The following is a 19,933-nucleotide window of genomic DNA, read 5'->3' on the forward strand; positions in this document are numbered from 1 at the left end:
GTAGGTCAAGGCTGGCAGAATAAGAAGTCAGTGCTTGGGAACAAGCTCTTCCAACCACTGGTAATTTGGGGCCACTGGGGTGTGAATTTGTTTCCTTCATAGCTTAGGGTCTACACAGATGCCCCTCTGTGCCTGATAAGGGAAGAAGAATTTAGGGTGGGGGTTCCAAGCAGCCCCCTGATATTACCTGGCCTAGATACCAGAGAGTCTTTATAGAGTTCCACCCAGGAGATAATGGAGCAGCAAATGGACAGGTACAACTCCTCCATCCTTGGACAAACAATGCACGAGGCCAACAACGGTCTGAGGTGAGAGTAGGCACAGAGGCATCTGTACACCAGGATGTTAAGATGACCAGGACGAGCCCAGATCCCAGACTCCAATCTGGAAACTCTTTTGTGGGCCGCCCAGGCTTTGCCACTAGAGTGTCCCACTCCCAAAAGAATCTGGATCTCCATTCCCCCCACCACCAGCTACATGAACGGATAGAAAGTCGGTCCTCAGATATTTGTGGATATAATGGAAAAAAATGGTATGTTGTTTGGCTCCACAGTAGACCATGAGCATCTGGCATTTTCCTGTTGTTTGAACTACCTGCTCCAGGTATCCTACATAGCAGTCAGCTCCACTGTCACTCCAGACCTACCCCAAGCTTTACTTGTTATCATACCTAATAGGATGGCTTATATACAGAAAGGAAGAATGAGGTTAAGCTAGTCTATAGGTTTGTATGCAACCTGGTACCTCACAGAAAAGGACCACCCAGGTCAGAAGCTGGGGCCCCATTTATTTTCACGATGTCCCGTATGAGAGTCCATTTGCCACCGTGACGCAACCTTTCAAGGCCCTTGGACCTTGGCACGATTCAATTCATTTGACATGTCAGCAGTCAGTGAGAAACATCTAAAGTGTGTTTTAATGACATGTTATTAGCTTGCTTGTGCTGCCAAAACATGGTGCCATGTTGGTTGGTGTAGACAACAGACATTTATTTCTTTACCATTCTGGGAGCTAGAAGTTTGAGATCAGGGTGTGGCAGAATTGGTTTTTCGTGAGGCCCCTCTTCTCCTATAGATGAGCACCTTTCATATTCTTGCTCACATCTGTTTAACTGATACTTCTCTGTTACTTGAACTATTCCTATCAGGACACTGCTTATATTGGATTAGATTCTACCCCAATGCAACACTATTAACCTTATTTCCTTAAAGACCATCAATCCAAATACAGGCACATTTTGATGTAACAGGACTTTAGACTTCAAATTGTGAATTTGGGGAACACAGTTCAGCTCTTAATATATGCTAAGTCTTGGCTGCTTCCTTGCATCCAGCCTGACTTGGAATTTGCCATTCTTTTACATTTCAACCAAACTGGTGTCAGGTCATCCAATGCTATCACAGTGGTCCTTGATGTGCCCTTGTTTCAGTGACACTTTGAGTCACCTGTCAGCTTTATGCCAACTACAGGGATTCCCTCCTTTCTGAGTCATCTGCTCAAAACCTTTCCCTGTGATGGGCAATCTCCCTTCCTGAAAGCTCCATCTATTTGCTCCTTTGCCAAATCTGGAATCTCTATACCCAGGGTATCAAAACTCGATTTAATATCAAAGGAAGAACAATCAGTGTCTTCATTTGAAATCAGGAGGGTTCTCATAGTAAGTGTCTATGTACATGGTCTCCAAATTGGGGAGAGATGGCATTCTCCAGGAACTTCCCCTCCTTGTCAGGGGCAGATCAAGCCTCAGTGGCTTAGAGGGAACGTGGTGCTGCCCTCTGGAACTCAGAACCTTTAGACAGTTCGAAGGTTCTCAGTTATTTTTTTTCTTTAATTAAATCTTTATTGTTGAAAGATTACATATGTCCCCTTTTTCCCCCATTGACCCCTTCTAGCCCACCCAAAGATTCTCAGTTCTGACCTGAAGGAGCTTGAGCAGCCATTTGACATCCCTAAGCCTCTGTTTTCTCATCTCTATAATCAAGTTGTTGGTTGCGTACTCACAGGGACAATGCTCTTAATACAGACTATTCATACAGGAATGTGTTCTGTTCCTCAGCTAACAAAATGCCCGAAGGGAATCTACATATATAAAAGCCTAAGTAACTGAACTACTGAACAACCAGTGAACCGGTTGTTATAATGCACACTGACCACCAGGGGGCAGACGCTCAATGCAGGAGCTGCCCCCTGGTAGTTACTGCGCTCCCACAGCCAACCTCCCCTGGCCAGCCAAGCTCCTGTGGTCCCTCCCCCCGGCCAGCTAGGTGGTCAGTGTGCAATCACAGCCAACCTCCCATGGCCAGTGACTGGCCAACCTCCAGCAGTTCCTCCCTGTGCCAGTCGGCCCCAATCTGCCCCAATCGGCCCTGATCACTGGCCAGGCCGAGCGACCCCACCTGTGCACAAATTTGTGCACTGGGCCTCTAGTAATTGTATACTCCCCCATGAATTGTATACTCCCCCACCCACTACACTCACATTGTACATAAAAAATTTGAAATTTTTCCTGGCTGGGCACTTCTGTCCCTCCACACATCTCCCTGAAAAACTGGGAGTTCCTGCGTGAGATCCAGACCTTGATCCTTTTAGTGGCTCATGGTGATGTTGCTGACATTATGTCACTTCTTGTTTCACTTTGTGTGAAGATGACATAAGCTTGTCCCTGGATGAGGCTTGCACCTTGAGGGCCTTCCAGAAGGGATAACACAGAAGGGTCATGTACTATCTATGGTCTCACCCTTCCCATTTAGAATCATCATTTACATAGCTACCTACCTGCTCACCTACCTGGCATTCAACGCCACCCAACATCTCCTGGACCAGCTTTGCACTAGATGAGCACTGGCCACCTCCTATGCCCACCTCCAGCTTGTGTCCTGGGAATATCTCCTCATCACTCTGGGCCTCACTGTGCTTCTCTGAAAAGTGCAAGGTAGAATATAAACCTTAGATACTTTTGGTGAGATTAATTGGATCAGCCACGACAGGTAAATACCTGGTGCCGAGACCTGCAGAATATACTGCTGGACCTGCATAGTTCATCTTTATGCATTTCTGCTTCCCCATAAAGAGCTCTCTGTCTTTTTCTTCAGTGGTCTGCGGCCATTTTGACTTTGCCAAAGCACATGGAAAAAGCAACCTGTCAAGGAGATTGAGATGCCATCTATTTGATGCTGGGTTTTGTCCTATATGTGGCCAGATTATGGAAGCCTTGGATCAGCAGAGAAGCCCCAGGCTCACTCAGATATTTGAGATAATTTTGGATGCAGTTCATTCATTCAATGATACATATAATACACCTGCTATATGCGGGCACTCTGAGACACTTAGCATAACTCACTGAACAATCTCTGAACTTCAGTTTAGTCACGGAGTCAGACTGGACATCATTTGAGGTCTCTTCCCCATATATTACCAATGGTATCCTCATAGCATTCTCTGCATCAGGAAGTATTTTCCAAATGCTGGCCAGAATGATGGATCCCAGGACAATATAAAAAAGCAAGTGATTTTTGAGTCCAGAAGGAAGGGCCTCATCTTTCTACAGAACATGTGTTGGAACAGCATCAGAATATGTGTGAAGTGCCAGCATATATGTGTGTATGTAGTAGTCGCTGTTACTGACAATGCTTTATAATCATTGCTATTCATTTCAGTGCTTCATTTGACTCACACATCAGTCCTTTGTCATGAGTCTGGTGCCAAGAAATCTCAAGCCCATGGAACTCAATTTCAGATGACTCCAAGAAAAATAGTTCATTTTCAGTGTATCTACTCTTATTGTTGTTGTAAGCTCCTGAGTGTTGTGAGCTCTTTACATGTCGGACCTGAAATCAAAAGTTGTCATTAAGTGTTAAAAGGGATTGTGAAAGGATTTCAATCTAAAATTGAACTGGAGGGAGAACCAAGATGGCGGCATAGGTTAGCGCCGGAGTTTGCTGCTTTGAACAACTACTTCAAAAGTGAAACCAAAAAACGGAAGGGACATCACCCAGAACCACAGGAACGCTGGCTGAGTGGAAGTCCTACAACTAGGAGGAAAGAGAAACGCATATGGACACTCAGAGGAGGCGCAGTGCTGAAGTCAAATTCTGAGGTGCGGAGTGCGTGGAGCGGGCTGGCGGCGGAGGGCGCGGTTGTTGTTTTCAATCGGGAGGGAGTCGCAGACTCTGAGCACCAGATCCGGGCGAGTCTTTAGGGACCCAGACTCAAACGGGAGAAGCGGGACTGTCTGGCTTCGGTCAGAGCGAGTGCAGCTTTCTCTCGGAGCTTTGCAGCGGGTGCTGGGACTCAGAGAGGCAGAGCCCCTGGGGACAGGACTGAGAGCCTCCATAACTGCTCTCTCCGGCCCACCCTGTTGATCCTGTGCGACCCGCCCCGCCCAAGCCCTGCACAGAGGCATTTGCCGGATAGCCTCAGGCAAAGGCTAGATTAGCACCTCCCTAGAGGACAGAAGTTCTCTCACTGCTGACACAGCTGACTCTCATAGCCACTTGGCCTGGAGGTCAAACCCTCCCTGGAATTAGCTACAACAATCAAGATTTATCTATAAGACTGCGAACAAAGACCACTAGGGGGTGCACCAAGGAAGCATAACAAAATGCGGAGACAAAGAAACAGGACAAAATTGTCAATGGAAGAAATAGAGTTCAGAACCACACTTTTAAGGTCTCTCAAGAACTGTTTAGAAGCCGCCGATAAACTTAATGAGATCTACACGAAAACTAATAAGACCCTCGATCTTATATTGGGGAACCAACTAGAAATTAAGCACACACGGACTGAAATAACGAATATTATACAGACGCCCGACAGCAGACCAGAGGAGCGCAAGAATCAAGTCAATGATTTGAAATGCAAGGAAGCAAAAAACATCCAACCGGAAAAGCAAAATGAAAAAAGAATCCAAAAATGCGAGGATAGTGTAAGGAGCCTCTGGGACAGCTTCAAGCGTACCAACATCAGAATTATAGGGGTGCCAGAAGATGAGAGAGAGCAAGATATTGAAGACCTATTTGAAGAAATAATGACAGAAAACTTCCCCCACCTGGTGAAAGAAATGGACTTACAGGTCCAAGAAGCGCGGAGAACCCCAAACAAAAGGAATCCAAAGAGGACCACACCAAGACACATCATAATTAAAATGCCAAGAGCAAAAGATAAAGAGAGAATCTTAAAAACAGCAAGAGAAAGAAACTCAGTTACCTACAAGGGAATACCCATACGACTGTCAGCTGATTTCTCAACAGAAACTTTGCAGGCCAGAAGGGAGTGGCAAGAAATATTCAAAGTGATGAATACCAAGAACCTACAACCAAGATTACTTTATCCAGCAAAGCTATCATTCAGAATTGAAGGTCAGATAAAGAGCTTCACAGATAAGGAAAAGCTAAAGGAGTTCATCACCACCAAACCAGGATTATATGAAATGCTGAAAGGTATCCTTTAAGAAGAGGAAGAGGAAGAAAAAGGTAAAGATACAAATTATGAACAACAAACATGCATCTATCAACAAGTGAATCTAAGAATCAAGTGAATAAATAATCTGATGAACAGAATGAACTGTTGATTATAATAGAATCAGGGACATAGAAAGGGAATGGACTGACTATTCTTGGGGGGGAATGGGGTGTGGGAGATGTGGGAAGAGACTGGACAAAAATCGTGCACCTATGGATGAGGACAGTGGGTGGGGAGTGAGGGCGGAGGGTGGGGCGGGAACTGGGAGGAGGGGAGTTATGGGGGGGGAAAAAAGGAACAAATGTAATAATCTGAACAATAAAGATTTAATTTAAAAAAAAATAATAATAAAAAAATAAATAAATAAAATTGAACTGGAGGCTATGAAATGGAGAAAGAAGCTCATGCACATGCTCTTAGAATGGAACTTAAGAAGTGAGAGACTGACTTCCCACAAATGCCTGGTATGCAGATCACGAAGACTTACCTCCTGACCAAGGAACATCTGCCAAAAATGTCTCCCTGCCTTCAAGGCAATACATTTACTGCTTGACTCTGCCTGGAATTCCTCCTCTTTGTTCTCCTTGCCCATAAATACAGCCCCCCTCCCTGCCAAAGCCTCAATGGATTCTCCTGTAACTTGCTACCGCATGCATTTCTCAAATTGCAATTCCTCTGTTATTCCTGAATAAACCCAATTGTTGTTAGTTCAAGCTTGCCTCAGTTTACCTCTTTATTTAGGTTGAACAGATAATTGACCCCAAAGGAATATATGTTTTCATAATTATGTTTGTTATGCTCAATCCAAAAAAAATTAGAAAACAAACTCAATTGAGGATAAAAATAACATAAAAATTAGACTCTCTAGTAATTTCTACTACTAAGATTTTTGTGAATTTCAATATTCATGCATATACATATTTTCATTTCCCCTCTAAGCCTATTTAATTTCTTAATTTTTCTCACCATCAAAAAATCATGAACATAATTCTAATGGATGGACCCTAAGCAGCTAGATGGTCCCTAATATCCACAGAAATGGGTGATTTCCCCCACGGAAGGTGAGTGAGTGATGAGAGAAGCGATCTACTATGAGTGATTCTGTAGAGACCATTTGGGTGCCAGTTAGAACCCTCCTTGCCTGTGAGCCTGGTGGGGGGACGATGGAGCCAGAAAAGACACTGGGAAGGATGTGGAGGTCACAGAAGCTGAGGAAAGAAACAGAAATTAAATCTAAAGTGTGCTATCCCTGTAGGGGAGTGGTGGCAGTGGTGGTGGCTCTACTTATAAAAATGTATGCATCTCTCTATGCACCGTTTACCCTGGAGTCAGGGCATCATCATTGGTTGCATGTGGTAAAAAAAAGGAGTGAACCCTGTCCCCCACAATTTAGTGCACATTTCTATGCATGTCCTCTAAACTCCTTCCCATCCAGACTGGGCGGGGGGGGGGGGGTGGTAGGGAGGCAGGTTCCTATTTTTAAGTAAAGTGTGGGGATAACAGGTACACAAGAGTTTGAAATATTCACTGTTGGGGATGGTGAGTGAGGCCATATGGGTGTAATCTAGAAGGATAAGGAGAGATTGTGAGGAAGGGGGAAAAGAAATATTTAATGAAGAGACAACTCACCCATTAGAGTGATGATGGCTGGACCATCACAGCTGGGATTCATTAAAAGACAGAGTCCTCACCTGGCAGACAGAAAATCCACCCTCCCAGCCAAACAGAGTCAAAAAGCTTTGCTCAAAGTACTTGGAAATGTGAGGCCCCAATAAGAGTCTGAACTAAGGCCAGAAGCTTGCTGCCACCGAGCCCACTCAATGGGGAGAAGGAGACCCACAAAGCCCCTCACTAATGATGTAGACACTGACATCACAGAAGCTGGGGAGAAAACATCCCAAGTACTTGGGCTGGGAACCTCATCATTTCAAAGATGGCAGGGAGAAGATACCTAGGTCTAGGGCTTTATACGCATTGCTCCACGTTCTCCCAAGCCTGGACGTGAGGTTGGGGTGGGGAATGGGCCTTTCCATTACTAGGTGCTTGGGTTTCTGTAGCCGCCTTATACTCACTGCTAGGGGGGTGGCCCAAGTCTGGTGGGTGTGACCTGCACAGGTAGAGAAAGATAGGGTGAGGAGGAGATGGAATGAGGAAAAGGGAGGAATAAAGAAGGAGCATATGGGACCAGCTAAGATAAAAAAAAAAAAAAAATAGCAGCGTCCCATTGAAGTAGAGACTACCCTGGACAAGGGTGAGTGGCCCAGTGGGGTCAGCTGGCTCAGCTCCCAGTTCAGCCGTTCCCTGTCCAACTCGGGAACCATGGTTTCAGGGTGGTGGGTGCAGACAGCGTCTACTCCAGTGGCTGTTCCATCCTTCTCAGGCCTGAGGAGGGTAGATGGGGAGGATGATAATAAATGAAATTCCTAGGGAAGGGTACTGAGACACCTGGGGCCAGGACAGGAAGGGGCCAGAGAAAATGAGGAGGCTGGCAAAGAGGTGAGAATCCAGATTAAATGCTCTGAGTGCATTGACTACAGGCCATGCTGAGACTGTGAGCAGAATCAATGGGTGAGAGAATTCTTTCCTTTTTTTTTAATATATTTCATTGATTTTTTTACAGAGAGGAAGGGAGAAGGAGAGGGATAGAGAGTTAGAAACATCGATGAGAGAGAAACATTGATCAGCTGCCTCCTGCGCACTCCCTACTGGGGATGTGCCCGCAACCAAGGTATATGCCCTTGACCAGAATCGAACCTGGGACCCTTCAGTCCTCAGGCCAACACTCTATCCACTGAGTCAAACCGGTCAGGGCGAGAATTCTTATTAAATCGAAGAAAACTTTATCTTCACAGCATGGGGATAGGACACGTGAAGAGCTGAAATGGGGATTAAACCAAGTGAAAGGGGGATGTTTGTCTTGAGAGAAATCCTGGGGACAGAATGGAAAACCTAAAGGAAATGCCCTCATTGACCAAACAAAGGGGAGGAAAAAATACAGAAGGATGGCCAGGCTAGGGGCTGTCCCTAGAATGCGGGTGCCTGGTTACCAGAGTTCTACCTTCTGTTTTGTTCAGTTACCAAGAAAGTGAGGTCACTTCTTTGAGGTTCTGTTGCCTGGGCCTCTTCCTTTAATTAGACCCATCTAAAGGGCTTGCTTGCTCTTCTTGCCCATGTCATCTCCATAACTACACGCAGATATCCAAAGCAGCCCTTCTCACCGCTCCCCGGGAATGTAACCAGGCCTCCAGCTTTGAGGAGACAGAGCTGAGTTCAGACCTCTTTTTTCTGATCAGTTCTACGTCCTAAAAAGGCCGTCTGCCTCTCAGGGCTTCCGCAGTATCCCAACCTGCACAGGGAAGATAATGCCAGGAACTATTTTCCAAAGTTAATGTCAGGTGTATATGACACAAACCCTGTATACAACACCTGTGGGCTGGTGTCACAGGCGTCGGATGCAAAAATTCAGAGATGGCAGAATTACAAAAAGGAACTGGATGGAGCCTGGAATACCACTTAACACAGGCCTGGTTTTCAGCCATGTGACCTGGTAAAAGTCACACCTTCCTTGGGCATATTTTAAGGTTTTCACCTTTACAGGGTTGTCATTCATACCATAAAACCCTCTATGGGCTCCTGTTATAGTTAGAATCAGACCGTGTGCCTCCTGTAACCCTACATAGCTTCCACAATGGCTCCCAGTGGCCCCCGCCTCCTTGTATGCACATCTTTGTGTCACCACTAGGGGGTTAACAACCAGCTTCTGAACAACAGAAAATAGCCAAAGTGATGTCATTTTGTCCCTAACAATATTTGCATGGGGGATGTGAGACTCAAGAGGATATAGAAAGATCCAGGGAAGGGCCTGGGAGTCAGTAATCCAAGAGGCAGTGGCTGTCCCAGGTGGAATGCTGGAAAGAGCTTGACGCAAAAAGAAAAAAAAAACAGTCCTAGAGGAATGTGGGTAACTATTTGACATCAGTCTGGATACATCCAGACGCAATGCTGTGTCAAGCTTCACTTACAAATTGTGTCACTTCCCTCTTATTTACTTTGAGTCCTTTTCCTTTTTCTTTCCTGCTGTTTTAATTCCTTCCTCTCTCCCTCTCTGTCTCTAGCTCCCTCTCTCTTTTCTTTACCTGTCATATATTTTGGGGGCGTTAGGGTACTACAAGCATCTAGAGCAGTGGTTCTCAACCTTTCTAATGCTGCGACCCTTTAATACACTTCCTTATGTTGTGGTGACCCCCAATTTCATTGTTACAAATTGAACATAATTAAAGCATAGTGATTAATCACCAAAACAATATGTAATTATATATGTGTTTTCCGATGGTCTTAGGTGACCCCTGTGAAAGGGTCTTCGACCCCCAAAGGGGTCACGACCCACAGGTTGAGAACCGCTGATTTAGAGGGTATGGGACAGTATGCTGCTAATTATCCTACAGCCATCCACCACAAAACTATGGGACCTAGAATGTCAATAGTGACCATACACCAAGAGCTCCCATGTCAGACAATGTCATGCCTTAGTGGTAAGAAAAGATGCTTGATACAATTTCAGTCTTCTTGAACTTATTGAGGTTTGATGTGTGGTCTAGTAGGCAACCTATTCTGGAAAATATTCCATGTACACTTGAGAAAAATATGTAAGCTGCAGTTTTTAGATGAAATGCTGTATAAATGTCTATCAAATCAAAACTTATACTATGGCAGTTAAGGTCATTATTCATTTTCGAAAACACAATATTGTTTTTAAAACAGTTGACTAATCATCTCATGCAACATTTAACTCTCAAAATGACCCATTAAGTCAAGTGCTTTTATCATCATAGTTATTACAGGTGAGAAAATAAAGCCAAAAGGCCAGATCACTCCTTCACAGTCAAATCGCTTGTCTGTGGCGGTTCCAAGTTTTGAACATGGAACTGTCTGCCTCCCCAGCCCTCTACACACTCCAAAAGTGTAGAAAGGAGACTCAAAAAGGTGGAGTGGAAGACAGGAAAAATAGTGAGCAGTAAAAACTCTCACCAGGTATTGTGCAACTTAGTCTGAGTAGCTAAACTTCCCAGAGAATGGCTGCATGTCCTCTGCATGGCACAGGTTGCTGATGGTAAAGTTGAGGGTGAAGGGCACCAGGCCAGGGCCAGCAGCTGCAGTGAAGGAGGAAGGGAGAGGCCATGCCCTGAGTCAGATTGGACCATTGGGGCAAAGGGTCACTGGCACACAACCCCTGCTGCTCGGGGAGCCCCATCATCTTGGAGATACCAGAGAAAAAGTGTTCATGCCTTGGGCTTTTTATAGGTATCATCTTCCGTTCATCGGAGACTGGACATGGAGTGGGGGTGGGAAGTGAAGGCGGTGGTGTGTTTTATTTTATACTAGAGGCCAGATGCGCGATATTCGTGCACGGGTAGGGTCCCTAGGCCTGGCCTGCAATCAAGGCCGATCTGTGGGGCGACCGGTGGGGCAATCAGGGGGACCCCTGCTGGCACCTGCCTTGGCCTGCCTGGGGCCTGCAGGCTGGGGGCAGCTTCTGCATTGAGTGTTTGCCCCCTGGCGGTGAGTGCACATCATAGCAACCAGTTGTTCTGCCAGTCATTCCAATTTGCATATTAGGCTTTTATTCTATAGAATGGTTTCCAATTATGACCACAGACAGAAACCAAAAGATGGTGGTATCAGGGTGTTACACAAATGATCAAAAGATGGTGCCTGTATATTAGCCCCTATGTTATTTATTTATTTACAGCAAGCTGGGATCCATTAGCACAAAAGCCTTTAGGACTAAGCTCAATTTTATTTGTCCAATTGTTTCACAAAAGAGCCCAAACAAGTGTATATTAGCCATTTAGAACTTGCCTGCTTCACATAATCTGTAGCTTTGAACCTAACATCTGATAGCTGTACAAAGGATAAACCTTACTCGTAGTGATCCTTTGACCTGGCTCTGTGGGACCAGGACCTGGACCTTAAAGATAGCCACAGTGGCTTAAAATGGTGATAAAAAATGGCTGCTCTTGAGGGCAAAATCTGTTATCAAAATGAGTATTATTTTGGTGACTTCAATTTACCAAGGGACAAATTTTTAAAGGAATAAATCAAAGTAGATGAAAGCTGTGTATCTTTGGAAATAATTTTAAAATTCCATAGGTTAAACCGTCTGACAACAGACTTTAATGTGATAGTAGAAACACTGAGTAAATGAAAGGCAGAACTCATGAAAATAAGTGAGGATAAAACCAAAATCATATCTTTAAACAAACCCCTCCCTGAAGTGACCTGTGGATATTAAAATGAAAACAGATCTGTTTATATTAAGGCTTCCCTACTGATGCAACCCTTGATGATGTAAAAGAATGGTTAGAAGATGAAGGTCAAGTACTAAATATTCAGATGAGAAGAGCATTGCACAAAGCATTTAAGGGATCAACATTTGCTGTGTTTGATAGCATTGAATCTGCTAAAAAGTTTATGGAGACCCCTGGACAAAAGTACAAAGACATAGATCTGCTAATATTTTCAAGAAAGATTATTTTGCAAAAAATACTTTGAAGAAAGAAAGCAAAATAAAGTGGAAGCTAAATTACTAGCTTAAAAAAGAGCAAGAAGAAAAACAAAAATTAGCAGAAAATGCTGAAATGAAACCTCTAGAAGATAAGATTGGCTGCTTGTTGAAATTTGGGGGGAGGGGGGACCTAGATGATCAGACCTGGAGAGATTTGCAGATCCTTTTCCCAAATCATAGTGAAATAAAATGGATAGACTTTGTCAGAGAAGCAAAAGAGGGGATAATTCTGTTTAAAGAAAAAGCTAAGGAGGCACTGGGTAAAACCAAAGATATAAATAATGGTAACCTACAAGTAAAGAACAAAGAAGTGACATAGAAGTACTAGATGGAGACTTGGAAAAAGAAACATTGAAAAAACTAAAAGAAGATCAACAAGAATCCCTAAACAAATGGAAGTCAAAAGTTCACAGATTTAAAGGAGAAGGAAAGGGAAATAAAGCTGCCCAGACTGAGTCTGCTAAAGGAAACGCACAGTTCCAGGGTAAGAAAACTAGATTTGATAGTGATGATGAACATGATGAAAATGGTGCATCCAGACCAGTAAAAAGAGCTACAGAAGAATCAGACAAAGAGGAACCTGCACCAAAACAACAGAAAATGGTGTGGGAGACCAGCAATTTAGTAAACAGATTTTTTTATTCGTTTTAATTAGTTATTCAGCAGCTTTTGTCTTTGGAGGTTTTTTAAAAGAAAACCAAATTAGGTCCACTTCACTGTTTGCCTGTAAGAAAGGAAAAATTTTTTGTTGTTTAGCTTGTTTTGTTTTGTTATCCAAATAAGGATTTTTTTTATGTACAGTTGTATGTTATTTCAGATTATTCAAATATCAAAAGAAAGATTCTTGTACTAAATTTCCTTTGTAATATGATAATGCATTAGTACAAACTAATAAAACATATACTATGTTAAAAGGAAAAAATAATAATTCTGTGGCTACAAAATGCTAAACCCACTACTGTCCTTCAGGGCTATCTAAACCAGAGACTCTCCACTGGGCTGCTGAGTGACATTCCCTAGACACATAATCCTACCCACCGCCCTGATCCCCTCCTCTTCTGAGGGTTCTCTTACTATTCTTCCCTTCTGAGTAGTGATCCTCATGCCATAACTTCTTGAAAGTGTCCTGCTCTGAGAGACCACCCCCCCATATGCAAACCTGTCAGTGTTGCCCAATATAGTTGGTGTGTGCTACTGCCATCTAGTGGTCACATCTTTTTTTCTTTGATCAATCCAGAATTTCTTCAAAACCCATATTCTGGGTTTGCCTGGCATGAGAATAGGTAAGAAATGGATAGTAAAAACCAAAAGCTTGTCTTGGCTTGAGCCAGTTTTCTCCTCCTACTGGGACACCTTAGAGGACCCTCTCAAACAGGCTCCTTCTTCAATGCCTCATTTAGAATTTGTCTGAGGAGCAATTTGCCAACAATTTTTTTTCTGATTTACCCAATTTACTGATTTAACAAAACTCATTTTATAAATAATTTCTCCAAAATATATTCTTATTCAGCAGCATATCCAAAGCAAGAAGATGACAAAGCCAGATTTTCTGATGTCTTTAAAAATCAATGTCATGATAAAAACAACAATGGACATAAGACACTGGGGGGTAGGGGCGGCCAGGGGATTGTCAAGGGCGGGGGGGGGGGGGGAGCGTGGAGGAAAGGACACATATGTAATACCCTTTGTAATACTTTAAGCAATAAAAAAAAAACAGGGTGAGGTTGGGAAATCTGAGTAAGATTATTCTTTTTTTGTCTTAATATTTTCTTTTTTTATTTTATTGTTTAAGGTATTACAAATAGTAGTACATATGTCTCTTTCCCCCTCCCTCACTGACCTCCCCCCGACATCCCCTACCCCCCAGCACTTGCCCTGGTCCCCTCGCCCCCAGTGTCTTGTGTCTGTTGGTTGTGCTTATATGCATACAAGTACTTATGTTGATCTCCTACCCCCCTCCCCACCCTCCCCCCTCCCCCCCCCCCGCAACCCTCACCTACCTTCCCACTGTAGTTTGACAGTCTGTTCAATGCCCCTTTGCCTCTATTTTTGTTCAACAGTTTGTCATGATCTTTATTATCCGTAAATGAGTGAGATCATGTGATATTTATCTTTCTCTGACTGGCTTATTTCACTTAGCATAATGCTCTCCAGATCCATCCATGCTGTTGCAAATGGTAAGAATTCCTTCCTTTTTACAGCAGCATTGTATTCTATTGTGTAGATGTACCACAGTTTTCTAATCTATTCATCTGCTGATGGGCACTTAGGCTGTTTCCAGATCTTAGCTTTTGTAAAGTGTGCTGCTATGAACATAGGGGTATATATATCCTTTCTGATTGGTGTTTCTGTTTTCTTGGGATATATTTCTAGAAGTGGTATTACTGGGTCAAATGGCAGTTCCATTTTTAATTTTTTGAGGAAATGCCACAGTGGCTGCACCAGTCTGCATTCCCACCAGCAGTGAAAAAGGGTTCCTTTTTCTCCTCATCCTCTCCAGCACTTGTCGTTTGTTGATTTGTTGATGATAGCCATTCTGACAGGTGTGAGGTGGTACCTCTTGTCGTTTTGATTTGCATCTCTCAGATAATTAGTGACTTTGAGCATGTTTTCATGCCTCTTGGCCTTCTGAATGTCCTCTTTCAAAAAGTGTCTATTTAGGTCCTTTGACCATTTTTTTATTGGACTGTTTATCTTCCTTTTGTTAAGTTGTATGAGTTCACTGTAAATTTTGGAGATTAAACCCTCATCGAATATAACATTGGCAAATATATTCTCCCATTCAGTGGGTTTTCTTGTTGTTTTGTTGATGGTTTCTTGTGCTGTGCAGAAGCTTTTTATTTTGATGTAGTCCCATTTGATTATTTTCTTTTTAGTTTCCATTGCCCTAGGAGCTGTATCAGTAAAGATATTGCTATGACCTATGTCTGATATTTTGCTGCCTGTGGATTCCTCTAAGATTTTTATGGTTTCCCGTCTTATGTTTAAGTCCTTTGTCCATTTTGAGTTTATTTTTGTGTATGGTGTAAGTTGGTGGTCTAGTTTCATTTTTTTGCAAGTATCTGTCTAGTTTTCCCAACATCATTTATTGAAGAGACTGTCTTGACTCCATTGTATGCTCTTGCCTCCTTTGTCAAATATTAATTGAGCATACTGGCTTGTGTCAATTTCTGGGTTCTCTGTTCTGTTCCACTGGTCTATATGTCTGTTCTTGTGCCAGTACCAGGCAATTTTGAGAACAACGGCTTTGTAGTATAGCTTGATATCTGGTATTGTTATCCCTCCAACATTATTCTTTGTCAAGATTGCTGCAGCTATTCAGGGACTTTTTTTATTCCAGATGAATTTTTGGAGAATTTGTTCTAGGTCTTTAAAGTATGCCATTGTTATTTTAATGGGGATTGAGTTGAATTTATAGATTGCTTTGGGTAGTATAGACATTTTAGTGATGTTGAGTCTACCAATCAATGAAAATGGTATATTCTTCCATTTGCTCATGTCTTCCTCTATCTCTTTTTTCCATATCCTGAAATTTTCTGAGTACAGGTCCTTTATCTTTTTTGTTAAGTTTATTCCTAGGTATCTTAATTTTTTTTTTTTTGGTGCAATGGTAAATGGGATTGCTTTTTTAATTTCTCTTTCTGTGAGTTCATTATTGGTGTATAGAAAAGCCATAGACTTCTGGGTGTTAATTTTGTATCCTGCTACATTGCCGAATTCATTTATTAAGTCTAGTAGTTTTTTTAGGGAGTCTTTGGGGTTATCTATGTATAGTATTCTGTCATCTGCGAATAAGGACAGTTTTATTTCTTCTTTTCCAATTTGGATCCCTTTTATTCCTTCTTCTTGTCTGAACCCAAAGGCTAGTACTTCCAGTATTATGTCGAACAGGAATAGTGAGAGTGAGCATCCCTGTCTTGTTCCTGTTCTTAGGGGAAATGGTGTTAGTTTTTGTCCATTGAGAATGATGTTGGCTGTGGGTTTGTCATATATGGCTTTTATTATGTTGAGGTATGATCCTTCTATTCCCACCTTGCTGAGAGTTTTTATCAAGAAAGGCTGTTGGATTTTGTCAAATGCTTTTTCTACATCAATGGATATGATTATATGGTTTATATCTCTCAATTTGTTTATGTGGTGTATCACAGTTATTGATTTGCAGATATTGTACCATCCTTGCATACCCAGAATAAATCCCACTTGGTCATGGTGTATGATCTTTCTAATATAATGCTGGATCCGATTTGCTAGAATTTTGTTGAGAATTTTGGCATCTAGGTTGATGAGGGATATTGGCCTGTAATTATCTTTCTTTGTATTGTCTTTATCTGGTTTGGAAATTAGGATAATGCTGGCTTCATAGAAAAAGCTTGGAAGTGCTCATTCCTCCTGAATTTTTTGAAATAGTCTGAGGAAGATAGGTTTTATTTCTTCTTTGAATGTTTGACAAAACTCCGCTGTGAAGCCATCTGGTCCAGGGCTTTTGTTTGTGGGAAGTTTTTTGATTACTGCTTCAATTTCCTCCATAGTTATTGGCCTATTCAGATTTTTTCATTCCTCCTGGTTGAGTTTTGGAAGATTGTATTTTTCCAGGAATATGTCCATTTCTTCTAGGTTGACCAGTTTTTTGGAGTAGAGTTGCTCATTGTATTTTTTTATGAGTCTTGGTATTTCAGCTCTTTTGTTTCTGATTTTGTTTATTTGGGTCCTCTCTCTTTGCTTCTTGGTGAGTCTGGCAAGAGGTTCATCAATCTTGTTTATGCTTTCAAAGATCCAGCTCTTGGTTTCATTGATCTTTTATATTGTTTTTTTGTTTGTTTGTTTGTTGTTTTGTTTTGTTTTGTGGTTTTTGGTCTCTATGTCTTTTATTTCCATTCTGATCTTTATTATTTTCTTCCTTCTGCTAACACTGGGCTTTTCTTGTTGTTCTCTTTCTAGTTCTTCAAGTTGCAAATTTAGATGGCTTATTATCAGTTTTTCTTGTTTTTTGAGGTAGGCCTGTAATACTATGAATTTGCTTCTCAGGACTGCTTTCACTGTATCCCAAAATTTTGGATTGTTGTGTTTTCATTGTCATTTGTTTCCAGGATTTTTTTTTTCTTCTTTGATCTCTATGGTAACCTACTCATTGTTTAATAATATGCTATTGAGCCTCCAAATGTTTGAATTTTTGTGATTGTTTTTACTGTAGTTGATTTCTCATTTTATGCCATTGTGATCTGAGAAGATACTTGATATGATTTCAATCCTCTTGAATTCGGAGAGACTTTGCTTGAGTCCCAATATGATGTCTATCTTTGAAAATGTCCCATGCGCACTTGAGAAGAATGAATATATATTTTGTAGTTTTGTGGTGGAATGTTCTGAAGATGTTAAGTTCATCTGATCTAGTGAGTTGTTTAGGAGTGAGGTCTTTGCTAATGTTTTTGTCTAGAGGATTTAGCCAGTGATGTTAATGGGGTATTAAAGTATCCTACTATGATTGTGTTGCTGTCAATCTTTTCCCTGATATCTTCCTGAAGTTTTTTTTATGTATTTGGGTGGTCCTGCACTGGGTGCATAAATGTTTAACAGAGTTATATCCTCTTGTTGTATTGATCCCTTTAGAATTATGAAATGGCCTTCCTTGTCTCTTGTTAAGGTCTTTACTTTGACGTCTATTTTGTCAGATATAAGTATTGCTACTCAGCTTTTTTTTTTTTTCATTTCCATTTGCCTGATAGATATTTTTCTATCCCTTTACTTTCAGTCTGTGTGAGTCCCTTGTTCTGAGGTGGGTCTCTTACAGACAGCATATATATGGGTCATGTTTTCTTATCCATGCAGTCACTCAATGTCTTTTGATTGGGACATTTAATCCATTTACATTTAATGTTATTATTGATAGGTACTTGTTTGTAGCCATTTCTGTACTTTATGCCTGTGTTCCTTCCTCCCTTTCTATTTATTCTTTTTACAGCATTCCCTTTAACATTTCTTGCATCGCTGGCTTGGTAGTGATAAACTCCTTTAGCCTTTTTTTGTCTGTGAAGCTCCTGATTTCCCCTTCAATTTTGAATGATAGCCTTGCTGGATAGAGTATTCTTGGATTCATTTCTTTGCTTTGCATCACTTTGTATACCTCATTCCATTCCCTTCTAGCTTGATGTGTTTCTGGTGAGAAATCATTTGATAATCTGATGGGGGATCCTTTGTAGGTAAATCTCTGTCTCTCTCTTGCAGCCTTTAAGATTCTCTCTTTGTCATTGTAATTAAGATTCTCTCTCTGTGGTGTGGGTCTTTTGGGATTCATCTTGCTTGGGACTCTCTCTACTGTGTAACTTTTTTCTTCCCCATATCAGGGAAGTTTTCTGTCATCATTTCTTCAAAGAGATTTTCTAATCCTTGCTGTTCTTCTTGTCCTTCTGGCACTCCTATTGTATGTATATTACTTTGTTTTGTGTTGTCTCAAAACTCCCTTAGGCTCTCCTCCTGCTTTTTAATTTTTTTCTCCAGTTGCTGTTCAGATTGCACTTATTTCTCTACCTAATCTTCTAACTCACTAATTCGGTCCTCTGCTTCTTCTAGTCTACTGTTGAAACCTTCCATGGTGCTTTTGATTGTAGCTATATAATTTTTTATTTCTTCCTTATTTTTGAATAGGTTGTTGATTTTCTCGTCCATCTGGTTTATGAACTGTATGACCATTACTCTGAATTCTTTTTCTGTCGTGTTGTATGCCTCCATTTCACTTATTTCCTTTCTTGGCGATTCCTCTTTTTCTTTCCTCTGGGGATTGTTTCATTGTCTCCCTATTCTATCACCAGAAGGTCCAATTGCCTAGTTACGGGTGCTTGGGCCGTGTGCAGTGGAACCTTTGCACCACCTAAGTGTCACTGAAGAGCTCTGACTCCAAGACGTGTGGCTGCTGTGGGTCTGTGGGAGCAGCCATGCTTGCCCAGGACCAGAGTCACCGACGCTCAGTGCAACCTCATGCATGCACCTAGAATCAGTGACCCCCGTGTGCCATGCTAAAAAAGAGACCCCACTGTTGTGAGTTGAAAATCAGAATCCCCTAGTGCATGCCAGGAATCAGTGTCCCCTTGTGCCCGCACCAAGATTTGAGTATTGGTGTCTCTGTCGCTTGGTGTGGCCTTGCACCGAGAAGCAGAGTCCCTGTGTGTGCATGAGCTGAGAATTGGAGTCACTGGCTCTTAGTGTGCGTGCACTGGGAATCAGGGGTCCTGTTCATGGGCGATGAGGAAAAGAGTCAAGTCACTGGTGCTCAGTGATGCCTCTTGCATGGAGAGTCAGGGTCCCCAGTCTGCTTGGGGGACCAGGTTGTACAGTAGCCCTGTGCTATGGTAAACCAACCTCCGTGTGTGCTTGCCTAGAATAAAAGTCACATGGCACAGCCTCCCTGTGTGGGTGTGGGGGTCTGATTGTGTGGGTGTGTGCAGCAAGAAGCAGATTCCCTGTGTCTGTGTGCCCAAGCTCAAATTCAGGTAGCGCAGCCTTCCTGTGTGGGCATGGGGTCTGGTCACATGGGTGCGCGCTTTGGAAAGTAGACACCCTGTGTCCGTGTGCCTAGGCTCAAATTCAAGTGGCGCACCTGCCCTATGTAAGCAGGAGGTCTGCTTGCATGGAGCGGGTCTAGCAGTTCCTATACTGCTGCAGCAGGCTGGTGGGGAGGGCGATGGCCTCTGTGACTGACAGAAATCAGCAACCAGGATGCCTGGAGTCTTGGTGTCTGTGGGTCTGCAGCTCTGGTCGCAGGTCTTTGTCCCATGTGGCTGTAGGGTCCCAGGTTGTGTCTGAGACCAGACTAGGTGGTGAGGCTAAGATTCTAGTCTCAAGCAGTTCTGTTATTTAAAATGGCATTCTTTCTGTGCAGCCGTTGTTCTCCCTGGAGTGTTTGTGGTGACAGCT

General features: G+C 42.5%; 1 pseudogene; it reads left to right on the plus strand.

The window, feature by feature from the left end:
* The first annotated feature begins 234 nt into the window (after nucleotides 1-234).
* LOC132234514 (lupus La protein homolog) lies at nucleotides 235-17,016 on the plus strand (annotated as a pseudogene).
* The last annotated feature ends 2,917 nt before the right edge of the window (nucleotides 17,017-19,933 follow it).

This window comes from Myotis daubentonii, chromosome 5 (assembly GCF_963259705.1).
Source record: "Myotis daubentonii chromosome 5, mMyoDau2.1, whole genome shotgun sequence".
In the NCBI taxonomy this organism is placed as follows: domain Eukaryota; kingdom Metazoa; phylum Chordata; class Mammalia; order Chiroptera; family Vespertilionidae; genus Myotis; species Myotis daubentonii.